This window comes from Sciurus carolinensis, chromosome 5 (assembly GCF_902686445.1).
Source record: "Sciurus carolinensis chromosome 5, mSciCar1.2, whole genome shotgun sequence".
Lineage (NCBI taxonomy): Eukaryota > Metazoa > Chordata > Mammalia > Rodentia > Sciuridae > Sciurus > Sciurus carolinensis.
Window position 1 is genome coordinate 92,655,167 of NC_062217.1, and position 18,626 is coordinate 92,673,792.

Here is an 18,626-nt window from a genome sequence, read left to right on the forward strand (position 1 = left end):
GTACAATTGGTGTCCTGTAAACCTCTTGTGTTTGATTTTCCATTTCATTCTTCAGATTTGGGAAATTTTCTGATATTATTTTATTGAATATATTATTCTTTCCTTTGGTTTGTGTCTGTGTGTTTTCCTCAATCCCAATAATTCTTAAATTTGGTCTTTTCATGATATCCCATAATTCTTGGAGGTTCTGTTCATGATTTCTTACCATCTTCTCTGGTCAACTTTGTTTGTAAGATAAAATATTTTGTCTGCAATATCTGAGATTCTGTCTTCCAGGTGATCTAGCCTTTTGGTTATGCTTTCTATTGAGTTTTCTAGCCTATTGGTTATGCTTTCTATTGAGATTTTAATTTGGTTTATTGTTTCCTTCATTTCAAGGATTTCTATTTTCTTTTTCAGAATCCCTGTCTCCTTATTGAAATGATCTTTTGCTACCTGCATTTGCTCTTTTAACTGTTGATTTATGTGATCATTCAATCCCTGCATTTGCTCTCTTATCTCATTGTTTGTTTCTCTGATCATTTTAATTATGTACATTCTCAACTCCCTTTTAGACATTTCTTCTGCCATGCTGTCATTGGATTTTATTGATGTAGCATCTAAGTTTGTTTGGGACACTTTCTTCCCTTGTTTTCTCATGTTGTTGATGTATCTTTCCCTCTAGGAGTGCAAATCTGAGGTATTGCACTTTCCCCCCTATAGACTTAGAGTGTCCCTGCAGGATTCCAATACCTCACCTTGAAGTGAGAGATCAATATTAGCAGCACACCATACAAACAATATGCATCCTTAACTCAAATGTCCCTTTTAAGATATTAACCATATTATCTTAATAAACAGAGATTATAGTTCAGTTATTATCCACAGCTTAGCCAATAGGTTTGTAATAAGGATCACAATTTCTAATGGTGGACAAAGAGGATGCAGAGGGGTGTAGGATATAACAATAATGATATAGGAAGTGTTTCTATAGAGGTACTATGTCATAGGAGTAGTAAAAGTGGAATTAAAAGAAATTGGTTGTTAACAAGTGAAAAGGGAAAGAGTGTCCAAGGAGACAGATAGATAAGAGGAAAATAGAGAGGATGAGAAAAATATTAATAGGAGAATAGAAAAGTAGGAGTAATAGTAGGTATAATAGCAATATCATAATATTACCACTAACAAGAAAAATCTACAATAAAACTAGTTTTCAATAGCCTGATGTCTGGGAGGAACTTGATAATGCAATGACCCAAGAAGGGTACTGTCCCTCTAGGAATGGTAGCTTCCAGGTGGGGTATAATCCCTGCTAGTGGGCAGAGGCACCTCCATGTGTTGACAGATGGTTAACCACAGCACATGCACTAGACCAAAGGGCTGGTGCCAGACTGGGTTGGGCCTGGTTCTCTGGGCTGGTCTTCTTGGTTTGGAAGTCTCTGGGTCTCTGGGCTTGCCTCCCTGTAGTGGAAGTCTCACCCAGTAGTGCTGCAGTACTTTAATGGGCCTAGGTCTCTGGGCCTGTCTCCCTGGAGCAGAAGTCTCACCCAGCAGTGCTGGACTGGGCCTGGGTCCCTGGGCCAGTGTCCCCGGAACCTAGAAATTATCTTCTAAGTGAAATAACCCAATCCCTAAAAACTACACCTAAATGTTCTGTCTGATATGTGTATGCTAAGACAAAATAAGGGTGGTGGGGGAGAATAGAAGTGCAGTAGATTAAACAAAGAGGGATGAAAGGAAGGGAGGGGGGATGGGAATAGGAAAGATAGTAGAATGAATCAGACATTAACTTTTGTATGTTCATATATGAATGTACCACCAGTGAAACACCACATCATGTTTCACCACAAGAATGGCATCCTAATTAGAATATGTTATACTCCATGTATGTATAAACATGTCAAAATATATTCTACTCTCATGTATATCTAAAAAAACAAAAAATAAAGAATAGTTTCTGAAAAAAGTCAAATATTTTTTCTAAAAGTTGTCTCAAATTATTATACAATAGATGAGATTATTTGAACATTAAAACGTTGGAGGAAAGTATTTATAGTTAGCTCTTAACCGTCTCTGTACTGTTCCTCTCAGAGTAGAATTGGGAAGAGTTTTGCAGTGTGTAGAAAAATTTTTCACACGAATACAGTGACAATACCAGTGATTATAATACTTTGTTTTGTAAGCATTTTAGTTAGTCTTTTCACTGCTGTGACAAAAAGACCTGACAAGGACAATTTTAGAGGAGGAAAAATTTATTTGGTCCTCGGTATCAGAGGTCTCAGTCCATAGACAGCCAACTGCATTGGTCTGGACCCAAGATGAGGCACAACCTCATGGTGGAAGAATATGGTGGAGGAAAACAGCTCAGGGCATGGCCATCAGGAAGCAGAGTGAGTGTTCTGTTCACTAGAGACAGGATATAAACCACAAAGACATGCCCTCAGTGACCTATCTCCTTTAGTCATACCCTACCTGCCTGCAGTTAACCGCCAGTTAATCCCTATCAGTAGATTAATACACTGATTAGATTTAGGGACTCATAACCCAAACATTTCACCTCTGAACTTTCTTGCATTGTTTCACACATGAGCTTTTGGGGGATACCTTATATCTACACCATAATGGCAAGATTCAATTTCTGAAGAACAAATAATTTGTATTTCAATTTTTCAGTACCTTTAAAAATTTTTTTTATTGTATTTGTTCTAATTAGTTGTACATGACAGTAGAATGCATTTATACATTTTGATAGGTCAAACACAAATGGAGTGTAATCTCTCATTTTTCTGATTATACATATTGTAGGATTACATAGGTCATGCAGTCATGATATGTACATGAGGTAATAATATCTGTTTTACTCTAGTTTTGAGAAAAATTTATCTGCTCATAATTTTTATGATATCATTAGGTTGTATTTAATATTTCTCTATCCATTTTAGATGTGTGATTTACATTTAAAAGTTTCATAAGTTTTAAAGTTTTATTAGTTTAATAAAAATATATTCCCAGGTAAACCACCTTAATAAACACACAAATGTGTAATTCCAAAATGTTCCCTTCTCTCTTTTCCCAATTACTGTCTTTCACCTCCCAGAGAAAATCAGTTTTATTTAGTTTTTATCTATTTTAAATTTTACATAAGTGTAATCATGGAATATGTACACTTTGTATCTATCTTCTTCTGCATGTTTTTGAGATTTCTCTATGTTGTTACAGATATCATTAATTGGTTTAATTTAATCACCAAAATGTAATCCAGTTCCATAATGACTAGTGATTTTGGCCATCTTTACTCTTACTGGCCTTCCATATATCTTCTTTGATGAAGGATTGATACAAATGTGTTTCCCATTTTTTAAATTTGATTATCTTCTAATTAAATTGTAAGCATTATTTATATATTTTGAATACAAGACCTTTCACAGATATGGGTTTTATGTGAGTTTTGAAATGTTTTTCAAGTCTATATCTCATTTCTATTTTGTTTTTCTTTTCTCTTTTTTTTTCTTTACAAAGAGATTTCACCCAGGGGTGTTTACCACTGAACAAACTCACCGGTCCTTTTTTATTTTTTATTTTCAAGCAGGGTCTCCCTAAGTGGCTTAGGACCTTGCTGAGTTCCTGAGGCTGGCTTTGAATTTGCAATACTCCTGCCTCAGCCTCCAGAGCTGCTGGGATTGTAGGCATGTGCCACCATGTCTGACTCATGTCTATTTTCTTAAGAAGTTTTTAATACAGGCTTAAGAAATATTTATTATTTATAATTAATCATGTTGATTGTCATTCTGGTTGGTTTTTTTGCTGGTCTTATCTGGGATTGCTGATGTGGCTACAGATAAAGATCTTCTGGCCTGACTGGAACTAGAGATCCCAAAATGACTTTACTTACATGTCTGAAAGTTGCTACTGGCTGTCATCTTGGAATGTCTCTTCCACTAGGAGGCCTCTCATGCAGAGTAAGCTATTCTAGACTTCTTCACAATGTGGAGGCCTCCAGGTTCCCAGAGGCTGAAAGCAGAAGCACTAAAGTTTTTAAATCTGAGTCTCAGAAAGAAGGTTATATCATTTGAACTGATGTCCATATTTTAATTTTTTTTCATTGTCATTTTTTCATTCATGATGTGCTAAATTTCCTTCTGGTGTCATTTACCTTATGTCTGAAGAACTTCCTTTCACAAATTTTTTTAGAGTATGTCTGCTGGTAATAAAATCTCTTAGTTTTCTTTTACCCAAGAACATCCTGATCTCATCTATATATTACAGGGATATTTCTGATGGGCACAGAATTCTGGATTAATGGTCTTTTCTTGCGACACTTCAAAAATGTTTTATCACTTGCTTCTGGATTCCGTGGTTTCAATCGAGATGTCTGCTATTATTCCTTATAGGTAATGTATCATTTCTCTCCACCTTCTTCCAAAAATTTGTCTTTAGTCGAAGTTAATTCCTAATATGTCTTGATGTGATTGTTTTGTTTGGGGTTTATTCTACTTCTTAACTCTTCAGGTTTATGTATTTTGACAAGTTGCAATGTTTTTATAATTATTTTTTGTGAACTGTTTTATTCACTCATCCTCCTCTCCCCTTTCTGAGAGGTTGATGATACAAACATTACAGATTTTTATTACTTTCCTGTAGGGTCTTGGGTCTCATTTCTTTTCAGTCTATTTTCTTTCTCTTGTTCAGATTGGGTTATTTTTATCTTCAAGTATACCTGTTCTTTCTTCTATATTAATTCTCCTCTTTAGCATTTCTGATGAATTTTTATATTGGATGTTATATTTTTTTGGTTTTATAATTCCATTCTTACATTTTCTACTTATTTGCAGAGATTTTGAATGATGGAATTAGAAAATCAGTATTTCTGATAACTGATTTAGGCAAGAATCATCAGATGTTAACACTAATGGGTAAATATTTGAAGTAACAAAGTTTGTATATAGTCTCAAGTTATTACCTCACAAATGACTTATTAATTGATCGGTAATCTGCAAACTTAATAGGAAAGCACTTACATATATTTTATATACAAATGCTTAATAATTAACTTTAACATGGAGAAACTTGGATGACACCATTTTAGCCAAGAGATAAAATTAGTAACACCAGTAATGGAATAAATCACATCATAGGCCTTTGTTACACCAAAAAGATCATAGTATCATATCTCTAGTGTTATAGTGCATGGTGCCTAAGATTAACCTAATCACAAGGTAAATTCTACAAGATATCTAATGTACACTTTCAAAATCTTAAGGTCATCAAATACCAAGAACGATTCAGTAATTATTCCAGATTAAAGGAGGTTAAGGGACAAGTAAATGTCAAATGGGATCCTAGATTGGATTCTAGAATAGAAATAAAAAAAAGAGTAAAGAAACTCAGTTTCGTTATTTTACACAAAGAACATTTCTGAGACAACTGCCTGTAACCAACTGGTAACCAACCTTTGCTTTCTATCTCTATGAGTTTGACTACTCTTGTGCTCTTGTAAGTACAATTGTAATTGTACCATTTGTTCTTCCTTTTATTCTTCTTTATTTCCTCTTATAATTCCAAACAAATTTTATCACAGTGTAAAATACATACTTTAAAAATTCTCACACTTGTCATGCACGGTGGCGCATGCTTTAATCTCAGTGACTTTGGAGGCTGAGGCAGGAGGATATCAAGTTCAAAGCCAGTCCCAGCAAAAGTGAGGTCCTAAGCAACTCAGTGAGACCCTGTCTCTAAAAGTAAAATAAAAATAGGACTGGGGATATGGCTTAGTGGTCGAGTGCCCCTGAGTTCAATCCCTGGTACCAAAAAAAATACCCCCCACATAAGTAATATATTTTTTCCAACTAAACATATATGAATAACTAGTAACTACCTACCCCAAAGTAACAACTCTGCTAATTAAATTTAATTAATTAATTAAATTAGCCATTTAAGAAAAAATTTGTGTTAGAGGAAGCCCACATGATGGCTTTTATATCTTGCTTATTTCATTCAACATTATGTTTGTGTTTTTTACATGTCATTTCCTGAACACATATTTTGCTTGTTATTCTCTTTGTAAATTATTTCCTTCAATGTTACCTTTGAGTTTTTTATACATGTCATTTCCTAAACATATATTTGTTTGGTATTCTCTGTATGAATATACTATAGTACCATTTATTTTTTAATTCCAATCTCAAAGGACGTTTGCACTGTTTTTTTAATCTTCAGTGAAGTAAGTCTTCAAGTCCTTTACACAGGTTTCTATTCTTCCATTGTCCTTTTCTTATTGATTTGTAAGAAATTCATTAGAATGAAAATATCTTTTCTTGGAGGGTAGTTTCCCTTTCCATTTTCTTAATGGTGTTTTTGATAAGATGGAAGTACTAAATTTAAATGTAACCCAGCTAATTGTTTTGCATGGTAAATTGCTTTGTCTTGGTCAGAAAAATTTTACCTTTCCCCAAGGATATTAAAATATTCTGCTGTATTTTCTTCTAGACACTGAACTGTTATATTCACATTTAGATTTTAAACTCATCAGGCTTATTTACTTTCTGTTTTTCTTTTTTGATATTTGAGGTAGAGTTCCATATATATTTTCTCCATATTAGTATCCATCTGATATAGCACCATTTATTAAAAAGACTATAATTCTCTTTTGGACTTCCTTGTGGTTAGTGTTTGCAAGATATATTTTTCCCCATTCTTTTACTTTCAAACTTTGTGTATCCTTATTTTTTTTTAAGTGGTTATTCCAGAAACCGAGACATCCATTCTTGACTTATTACAGCCTAAACTGAATGTTTCCTTTAACCACAGCCCTAATGATACTAGAACCTCAGAACACTAAATCCATTTATTCCCTTCTATTTTTTTGCGTTTTTGATTATCTGTTGTTTTATATATTTTTAAAAATTACACAAGTAATTTCAAGTATCATTTTGTACATTCAAGATTATTTTGTATTTATCCACCTGTGTGTGATATCCATCTGGTATGATTTTCTTTTTTTTTTTTTTTTTTTTTTTTTTTTACATAGGGCAATGATGTTTATTTTTTTTCCCTTCCCCCCCCACCCCTCCCACCCCTCTTTTCCCTCTATACAGTCCTTCTTTCCTTCATTCTTACCGCTTTCCTTATCCCTAACCCTAAACCTAACCCTAAACCTAATGCTAACCCCTCCCACCCCCCATTATATGTCCTCATCCGCTTATCAGCAAGATCATTCGTCCTTTAGTTTTTGGAGATTGGCTTATCTCACTTAGCATGATATTCTCCAATTTCGTCCATTTGCCTACAAATGCCATAATTTTATCATTCTTCATTGCGGAGTAATATTCCATTGTATAAATATGTCACAGTTTCTTTATCCATTCATCAACTTAAGGGCATCTAGGTTGGTTCCACAATCTGGCTATGGTGAATTGAGCAGCAATGAACATTGATGTGGCTGTATCTCTGTAGTATGCTGATTTTAAGTCCTTTGGGTATAGGCCAAGGAGTGGGATAGCTGGGTCAAATGGTGTTTCCATTCCAAGCTTTCTGAGGAATCTCCACACTGCTTTCCAGAGTGGCTGCACTAATTTGCAACCCCACCAGCAATGTATGAGTGTTCCTTTTTCACCACATCCTCGCCAACACCTATTGTTGCTTGTGTTCTTGATAATCGCCATTCTAATTGGGGTGAGATGAAATCTTAGGGTAGTTTTGATTTGCATTTCCCTTATTACTAGGGATGTTGAACATTTCTTCATATATCTGTTGATTACTTGTACATCTTCTTCTGTGAAGTGTCTGTTCATTTCCTTAGACCATTTGTTGATTGGATTATTTGTATTCTTCGTGTAGAGTTTTTTGAGTTCTTTATAGATTCTGGAAATTAGCGCTCTATCTGAGGTATGGTTGGCAAAAATATTCTCCCACTCTGTAGGCTCTCTCTTCACATTTCTGATAGTTTCCTTTGCTGAGAGAAAGCTTTTTAGTTTGAATCTATCCCAGTTGTTGATTCTTGCTTTTATTTCTTGTGCTATGGGAGTCCTGTTAAGGAAGTCTGATCCTAAGCCAACAAGTTGAAGATTTGGACCTACTTTTTCTTCTATAAGATGCAGGGTCTCTCATCTGATTCCGAGGTCCTTGATCCATTTTGAGTTGAGTTTTGTGTAGGGTGAGAGATAGGGGTTTAATTTCATTCTATTGCATATGGTTTTCCAGTTTTCCCAGCACCATTTGTTGAAGAGGCTATCTTTCCTCCATTGCATATTTTTGGAACCTTTGTCTAGTATGAGAAAATTGTATTTATTTGGGTTTGTGTCCATGTCCTCTATTCTGTACCATTGATCTACCTGTCTATTTTGGTACCAATACCATGCCGTTTTGGTTACTATTGCTTTGTAGTAGAGTTGAAGATCTGGTAATGCAATACCCCCTGCTTCGCTCTTGCTACTGAGGATTGCTTTAGCTATTCTAGGTTTTTTATTCTTCCAGATGAATTTCATAATTGCTTGCTCTATTTCTGCAAGGTACATCATTGGGATTTTAATTGGAATTGCATTGAATCTGTATAGCACTTTAGGTAGTATAGCCATTTTGACAATATTAATTCTGCCTATCCAGGAACATGGGAGATCTTTCCATCTTCTAAGATTTTCTTGAATTACTTTCTTTAGTGTTCTGTAGTTCTCATTGTAGAGGTCTTTCACCTCTTTTGTGAGATTGATTCCCAAGTATTTTATTTTTTTCGAGGCTATTGTGAATGGGGTAGTTTTCCTAATTTCTCTTTCTGAAGATTCATCACTTATGTATAAAATGCATTGGATTTATGAGCATTGATCTTGTAACCTGCTACTTTACTGAATTCACTTATGAGTTCTAAAAGTTTTCTGGTGGAATTTCCAGGTTCCTCTAAATATATAATCATGTCATCAGCGAACAGGGATAGTTTGAGTTCTTCTTTTCCTATTCGTATCCCTTTAATTTCTTTGGTTTGTCTGATTGCTCTGGCTAGAGTCTCAAGGACGATGTTGAATAGAAGCGGTGAAAGAAGGCATCCCTGCCTTGTTCCAGTTTTAGGGGGAACGCTTTCAGTTTTTCACCATTTAGAATGATATTAGCCATGGGCTTAGCGCAGATTGCCTTTATAATGTTAAGGAATGTTCCCACTACCCCAATTTTTTCTAGTGTTTTGAGCATGAAGGGATGCTGTATTTTATCGAATGCTTTTTCTGCATCTATTGAAATAATCATGTGATTCTTGACTTTAAGTCTGTTGATATGGTGAATGACATTTATTGATTTCCGAATGTTGAACCAACCTTGCATCCCTGGGATAAAACCCACTTGATCGTGGTGCACTATCTTTTTAATATATATTTGTATGCGATTTGCTAAAATTTTGTTGAGAATTTTTGCGTCGATGTTCATTAAGGATATTGGTCTGAAATTTTCTTTTCTCGATGTGTCTCTGGTTTAGGTATCAGGGTGATATTAGCTTCATAGAACGAGTTTGGTAGGGTTCCCTCCTCTTCTATTTCATGGAATAGTTTGAGGAGTATTGGAATGAGCTCTTCTTTAAAGGTTTTGTAGAACTCGGCTGAGAACCCATCTGGTCCTGGACTTTTCTTTGTTGGTAGGCTTTTGATGACCTCTTCTATTTCATTGCTTGAAATTGGTTTATTTAAGTTGTGTATGTCCTCCTCGTTCAGTTTAGGTAATTCATATGTCTCTAGAAATTTGTTGATATCTTCGAGGTTTTCTGTTTTGTTGCAGTATAGATTTTGAAATAGCTTCTAATTATGTTTTGTATTTCACTCGTGTCTGTTGTGATGTTTCCTTGTTCATTCTGAATTTTAGTAATTTGAGTTTTCTCCCTCTTTCTCTTTGTTAGTGTGGCTAAGGGTTTATCAATTTTATTTATTTTTTCAAAGAACCAACTATTTATTTTGTTAATTTTTCCAATTGTTTCTTTTGTTTCGATTTCATTGATTCCGGCTCTGATTTTAACTATTTCCTGTCTTCTTCTACTTTTGGTATTGGTCTGTTCTTCTTTTTCTAGCACTTTGAGCTGTAGTGTTAAGTCATTTATTTGTTGATTTCTACTTCTTTTTTTGAATGCACCCCATGAAATAAATCTTCCTCTAAGTACTGCTTTCATAGTGTCCCAGAGATTTTGATATGATGTGTCTTTGTTCTCGTTTACTTCTAAGAATTTTTTTATTTCCCTCCTGATGTCTTCTGTTATCCATTCATCATATAATAGTGTATTATTTAATCTCCAGGTATTGGAGAAGTTTCTGTTTTTTATTCTGTCATTTATTTCTAATTTCAATCCATTATGATCTGATAGAGTACAAGGTAGTATCTCTATCTTCTTGTATTTGCTAACAGTAGCTTTGTGGCATAAAATATGGTCTATTTTAGAGAAGGATCCATGTGCTGTTGAGAAGAAAGTGTATTCGTTCTTTGTTGGATGGTATATTCTATATATGTCCGTTAAGTCTAAATTGCTGATTGTGTTGTTGAGATCTATAGTTTCTTTATGCAATTTTTGTTTGGACGATCTATCCAGTGGTGAGAGAGGTGTGTTAAAATCGCCTAGTATTATTGTGTTGTGGTCTATTTGATTATTGGAATTGAGAAGGATTTGTTTGACGTATGTGGATGAGCCAATGTTCGGGGCATAGATATTTATGATTGTTATGTCTTGCTGATTTATGCTTCCCTTAAGCAGCATGTAATGTCCTTCTTTATCCCTTCTGACTAGTTTTGGTTTGAATGTCCACATTATCTGAAATGAGGATGGATACTCCAGCTTTTTTGCTGTGTCCGTGTGCATGGTATGTTTTTCCCCATCCTTTCACCTTTAGTCTATGGGTGTCTCTTTCTATGAGATGAGTCTCTTGCAGGCAGCATATTGTTGGATTTTTCTTTTTAATCCAATCTGCCAGTCTGTGTCTTTGATTGATGAATTCAGGCCATTGACATTCAGGGTTATTATTGTGATATGATTTGTATTCCCAGTCAATTGACTCATATTTGTTTTTGACATGATTTGGTTTCTCCTTTATTTGGCTATTCCTTTAGGCTAGCGCCTCCTGCTGCTGATTTGCATCATTGTTTTTCATCTCTTCCTCATGGAATATTTTGCTCAGAATGTTCTGTAATGCTGGCTTTCTTTTTGTAAATTCCTTTAGATTTTGTTTATCATGGAAGGATCTTATTTCATCGTCAAATTTGAAGGTAAGTTTTGCTGGGTATAAGATTCTTGGTTGGCATCCGTTTTCTTTCAGGGCTTGGTATATGTTGTTCCAGGCCCTTCTAGCTTTAGGGTCTGGATTGAAAAATCTGCTGATATTCTTATTGGTTTCCCTCTGAATGTAATTTGATTCTTTTCTCTCGCGGCCTTTAAAATTCTGTCTTTATTTTGTATGTTAGGTGTTTTCATAATAATTTGCCTTGGTGTGGGTCTGTTGTAATTTTGTATGTTTGGAGTTCTATAAGCCTCTTATACTTGGTTTTCCATTTCATTCTTCAGATTTGGGAAATTTTCTGTTATTATTTCATTGAATAGATTGTTCATTCCTTTGGTTTGTTTCTCTAAGCCTTCCTCAATCCCAATAATTCTTAAATTTGTCCTTTTCATGATATCCCATAATTCTTGTAGATTCTGTTCATGATTTCTTACCATCTTTTCTGTTTGGCCAACTTTGCTTTCAAGATTAAATAATTTGTCTTCAATGTCTGAGGTTCTGTCTTCCAGGTGTTCTATCCTATTGGTTATGCTTTCTATGGAGTTTTTAACTTGGTTTATTGTTTCCTTCATTTCAAGTATTTCAGTTTGTTTTTTTTTTCAGTATCTCTAACTCTTTATTGAAATGATCTCTTGCTTCCCATGTATTGGTCTTTTAACTGTTGATTGGTGCGATCACTTAATGCCTGCATTTGCTCTTTCTTCTCCTCCTTCAATGCCTGCATTTGCTCTTTCATCTCCTCATTAGCTTCCCTGATCGTTTTAATTACGTACATTCTGAACTCCCTTTCTGACATTTGTTCTGCTGTGCTGTCATTGGGTTTTATTGATGTAGTATCTAGGTTTGTTTGGGACATTTTCTTCCCTTGTTTTCTCATATTGGTCAGCTGTCATTGGGACCCTGAGATATTGCAGTTTTCCGCTATTGGATTTCCAGTGTATCACCTCCCAGCCTTCAGTAGCCTGATGTCTTGGAGGAATCTGATAAAGCAGCGCATCCAAGAAAACTGCCCCTAGCCCCCTACTTGGTTTTACGGTTTGGAACTGGTTCTGTGCGGAAATGCTCTCACTGTGGGCCTGCACCGTGCAGCTGGCCGTGTGGGATGAGCCCACTGCCGGAGTGTGGAAGGCTCACCTTGGGAAGGACTCTAGCTGCCCTGCCCGGCTCCGATAAGCCACCTCTATCTGGGCCTGCCACCCGGGCTGAGCTTTAATCCAGTGGGCAGACTCACCTGTGGCTCTATTTCAGTCTGAGTCTCTCAATGCCTCCCCTTCTTAACTCCTGGGTTCTGGAGCGACTGGGGGTGCAGTCACCCTCTAGGCCGCCATCTTGGATCGCCCCGTGAAGAGAGCCTGCAGCCGGAGTGGGCAGAGCCTCCTGAAGAGGTCTCTGGCTGCCCTGCCCTGATCCCAGAGGCTGCTTGCAGATCGATTCTTTCCGTTGGTTCGGGGACTTGTGGCTGGTTCTATGTAGAAAACCTCTCACTGGGCGGTCTGGTCTGAGAAGCTAGCCTTGAAAGGCATCTCCCACCGCAGGGGTCCAGGCTACTTGGTGAGGTCTCTGGTTGCCCTATCCTGGTCCCTGAAGCTGCTTGTGTCTGGTATGATTTTCTTAATGCCTAAAAAACACTTTAGAAATCATTTTAATGCATATTTGTGACAAATTTTCAATTTTTCTCTCTTTTTGTACCATTGTAATGTTCTTCTTGACTCTATTGAATTTTATGAGTTTATTTTTCCCTATCATGCTCACCACACTGTTTATCACTAGAGCTTTATATAAATCCTGATTTCTGAGAAGTCAAGCCTCCAACTATGTTCTTTTAATCAGTATTGACTTAACTAATCCAGTACGTTGAATTTCCACACGTTTTCAAAATCACTTATCCATTTTAACAAAAATCTGAAAGGATTTTGGTTAAATTAATACAATCACATTATAAAGAGTTGATGCTTTAAGAGTTTTGCATCTTCCAATAAGTGAATGTGATTAGTTCTTTTACTTATTTGTATCTCATTTAATTTCTCTCTAATTTATTTATGTTTTCTACATAGGTACATTGCATATTTTTTACCAGAAATTTTCCCAGGCATTTCAGGTGTATTAATATCATTGTAAATGACATCATTTATTTTTAATTTAACATTATTTTAGTTTATGCTACTATTTAGAAATATAATTGACTTTTGTATATTGACTTGTAGTTAGTAATCTCACTAAATTTATTTAATTCTAAATGTATTATTATAAATCCTTTTGCATGTCCTATTTGCCAAACTCTAGAGATAATTTTATTTTACCCAAGTTTCCTTATGTTATTGCATTGGTTAACATCTCCATTGTCATGCTGGTTATCATTGGTAAATGTGTACATCCTTGTGTTGTTCTTTACCTCAGGGGAAAATAATTAAGTATCATATCCTGTTAGCTATATGTTCTCCTGATCTGAAATTTTTACAAATTAAAGAAATTACCTTCTACTTCTCAGTTATTTATTTTTCTTTTTCATTATTTCTTTTTAGTTATATATGACAGCAGAATCCATTTTGATATAATTATACAAGCATGAACTATATCTATTCTACATTCTTATGGATGTACATGGTGGTGGGATTCACCATGCTGTTTTCATATATGTACATGGGAAAAACTCTGTCAGATTAATTCCACTGCTTTTCCTTTGCTTATCTTCCCTCTCTTCCCTCCATTTCTTATTGTCTAATCTACTGCATTTCTATTCTTCCCTTCACCTCCCTGTGTTGTGGGTTAGTTTCCACCTATCAGAGAAAACATGTAACCTTTGGTTTTGGGGGCTTATTTCACTTAGGATGATAATCTCCAGATTCATCCATTGTTGGCAAATGTCATGAAGTCATTCTTCTTTCTAGATATTATTACATTTTTTCATTCATTCATCTGTTGAAGGACACTTAAGTTGGTTCCATAGGTTAGCTATTGTGACATCGATGTAGCTGTGTCACTGTAGTATGCTGATTTTAAATCCTTTGGATATATACTGAGGAGTGGGATAACAGGGTCAAATGGTTTTTCCACTCAGGGTTTTTGTGAAATCTCCATGCTGCTTTTGAGAGTGGTTGCACAAGTTTACAGACCCACCAGCAGTGTATAAGTGTACCTTTCCCCCACATCTTCAACAACATCTATTTTTATTTGTATTCTTGATAATTGCCATTCTGACTGAACTGAGATGGAATCTCAGGGTAGATTTAATTTGCATTTCTCTAATTGCTAGAGATGTTGAAAATTTCTTCATTTATTTGTTGACCATTTGTGTTTCTTCTTCTGTGAAGTGTCTGTCCAGTTCCTTTGTTCATTTATTGATTGGGTTATTTAGTTTTCTTTTGATGTTAAGATTTTTGTGTTCTTTATATATCTTGGAAATTAATGGTCTATCTGAGGTGCAGGTGGTAAAGGTTTCTCCTATTCTGTAGGCTCTCTCTTAACGCTTTTGATTTTTTTTTTTTTTTTTTTTTTTTTTGCAGTGCTATGCATAGAACCCAGGGCGTTAGGGCTTCACTTCAATCATCCTAGACAACTTCTCTACCACTTCTCTAACCAGTCCTATTACTTTTTTGTAAATTTTATAAACACTGATTGTTATCAAATGCTTTTTCTGCATCATTAAAATGCTATATTATTTCCATCTTCTGTTCTCATTATGTGGTGAACTGTATTGATTAAATCATATTTCTAAAACAAATCCCACTTGGTCATATTCTCTTTAAATATTGATGGATTTGATTTATTAATAATTTGTTTAGAATTTTTACATCTATGCTCATGAGGGCTATCAACTTATAATTTTCTTTTTTTTAATTGTAAACAAATGGGATACATGTTGTTTCTCTGTTTGTACATGGCGTAAAGGCATACCATTTGTGTAATCATAAATTTACATAGGGTAATGTTGTTTGATTCATTCTGTTATTTTTTCCCTTCCCCCCACCCCTCCCACCCCTCTTTTCCCTCTAGTACAGTCCTTCCTTCCTCCATTCTTGCCCCCCTCCCTAACCCTAACTCTAACCCTAACACTAACCCCTCCCACCCCCCATTATGTGTCATCATCCACTTATCAGAGATATCATTCGTCCTTTGGTTTTTTGAGATTGGCTTATCTCACTTAGCATGATATTCTCCAATTTCATCCATTTGCCTGCAAATGCCATAATTTTATCATTCTTTATGGCTGAGTAATATTCCATTGTATATATATACCACATTTCTTTATCCATTCATCAATTGAAGGACATCTAGGTTGGTTCCACAATCTGGCTATGGTGAACTGAGCAGCTATGAACATTGATGTGGTGGTATCTCTGTAGTATGCTGATTTTAAGTCCTTTGGGTATAGGCCAAGGAGTGGGATAGCTGGGTCAAATGGTGGTTCCATTCCAAGTTTTCTAAGGAGTCTCCATACTGCTTTCCAGAGTGGCTGCACTAATTTGCAACCCCACCAGCAATGTATGAGTGTACCTTTCTCCCCACATCCTCGCCAACACCTGTTGTTGCTTGTATTCTTGATAATCGCCATTCTAATTGGGTGAGATGGAATCTTAGGGTGGTTTTGATTTGCATTTCTCTTATTACTAGAGATGTTGAACATTTTTCCATATGTTTGTTGATTGCTTGTAGATCTTCTTCTGTGAAGTGTCTGTTCATTTCCTTAGCCCATTTGTCAATTGGATTGTTTGCATTCTTGGTGTAGAGTTTTTTGAATTCTTTATAGATTCTGGAGATTAGTGCTTTATCTGAAGTATGATTGGCAAAGATTTTCTCCCACTCTGTAGGCTCTTTCTTCGCATTGCTGATAGTTTCCTTTGCTGAGAGAAAGCTTTTTAGTTTGAATCTATCCCAGTTATTGATTCTTGTTTTTATTTCTTGTGCTATGGGAGTCCTGTTGAGGAAGTCTGGTCCTAAGACAACATGTTGAAGCTCTGGACCTACTTTTTCTTCTATAAGATGCAAGGTCTCTGGTCTGATTCCGAGGTCCTTAATCCATTTTGAGTTTAGTTTTGTTCATGGTGAGAGATATGGGGTTTAGATTCATTCTGTTGCACATGGATTTCCAATTCCAGCACCATTTGTTGAAGAGGCTATCTTTTCTCCATTGCATATTTTTGGCCCCTTTGTCTAGTATGAGAAAATTGTTTTTATTTGGGTTTGTGTCCGTGTCCTCTATTCTGTACCATTGATCCACCTTTCTATTTTGGGACCAATACCATGCCGTTTTTGTTACTATTGCTTTGTAGTAGAGTTGAAGCTCTGGTGTTGTGATACCCCCTGCTTCGCTCTTTCTACTGAGGATTGCTTTAGCTATTCTGGGTTTTTTATTCTTCCAGATGAATTTCATAATTGCTTGCTCTATTTCTGTAAGGTACATCATTGGGATTTTAATTGGAATTGCATTGAATCTGTATAGCACTTTTGGTAGTATAGCCATTTTGACAATATTAATTCTTCCTATCCAAGAACATGGGAGATCTTTCCATCTTCTAAGGTTTTCTTGAATTTCTTTCTTTAGTGTTCTGTAGTTCTCATTGTAGAGGTCTTTCACCTCTTTTGTGAGATTGATTCCCAAGTATTTTATTTTTTTCGATGCTATTGTGAATGGGGTAGTTTTCCTAATTTCTCTTTCTGAAGATTCATCACTTATGTATAAAAATGCATTAGATTTATGTGCATTGATCTTATATCCCGCTACTTTACTGAATTCACTTATGAGTTCTAAAAGTTTTCTGGTGGAATTTCCTGGTTCCTCTAAGTATATAATCATTTTCTTGAAACATCCTTGTCAGTTTTTGGCATGAAGAAGATTCTGCTTCTGACTGAGAATATGACCAGGATTTCAGGTATGGCTGGGGTCAAAAGCAGAATATGCAAATTAGTAAATGTTACAGAAATAATTTTGTCTTTTTGTGGGAAGGTATGACTTCTATTAATAGTCAAGAAGATTTCTGTGATATTTGAACTTGTGTGAACAGAGTTGGTGAGGGCAGATTTAGGCAGAACAGATCTCCAGGCAAATATCATATACCCAAGGTCACCTGCAATTATAGTTTGGAACTTCCATCTTTCTATGGCTTTCAAAGGGAAGCCATAGGCCTTGGAAAAGTGGGTCACTCCCACTAAAACAGCCCAACTGAGGCAGCCATGAGAAGCAGTACTTCAAATCAGAAGTTGTTATGCAACAGTTTCTCCATCCTGGGACTAGCATCTCTTCCTTCCACTTCTACTTTCAGAAGGAATGTAAGGATCCACTTCTCACAGCTTCCTTTTGTGATATATATGTACACACACACACACACACACACACACACATGCACGCACACACACAATGGTCTATTTTTCAACTATAAAAGTGAATGAAATCCTGTCATTTGTAATTTGCAGTAGTATGAATCATCCTGGACATTATGTTAAGTGAAATAAGATAATAAGAGGCAAATACCACATGTTCTGCTATATACTTAGAAGCTCAAAAGTTTGAACTCCTAGAATTAGAGAGTATAATAGTAGTAACCAGAACCTGGGGAGGGAACAAGGAAGGTAGATGGATAGAGGATGGTTAATGGGTACGGGGGGGCTGCTGCGTAGGAGAAAACTTCTAATGTTCTGTAAGCTCAGTAGGATATTTACAATTGACAACAGTTGTATATTTCAAAATAGCCAATAGAATTTTGAATGTTCCCATTGTTCCTAACACAATGAAATGGTTAATGTTTTATTAGATGAATATGCCACTGCCCTGATATGCTCATTGTATATTGTATACATATATTGAAATATCACACTGTACCTCATAAGCATGTGCAATTATTATGTGTCAATACAAATGAATAAAGGATCTGGGCAGGTCAGAGATGTCACAGAAATCACCTAGAATTTCCTGTTTCTCTGAAAAAGAAGGGGTCTGTGCTTCCATTTTTCCAGGGGATTGGGACAACACAACATTCCATGTTTTGCTGACAAAGCATGTAATGATTAGTGAATGCTGTATGTGTATGAGAAACTAATCATACTGATGTATGATCAATATATATTAACCAAAAACAAAATAAAAATCTATAATGGTAGAGAGAGGAAGATAGATTATTCCCCATCTCTTTCTTCAGAAACCAGTACTTTTCCATAAACCTAACAACAGTCAGGGACCAATTCCACTCCTTGTTACCACGAAGTCTGTGCTTCTAACCTCTGTGCTCTGGCCTCAGTTCACACATCATCTGTAGAAAATTTCAATTTGGACTTGAACCTCAAATCAGGAGCAACATTCATTGATTGAGATTTTAGAAACCCTAGGGAAATTAAATCATATGATTTCTTTGAAAAATCTTGGCAGAGAATGATGTGAACATCAGAGAGCCAATGTTACCCTAAATAATGTAAAGATAA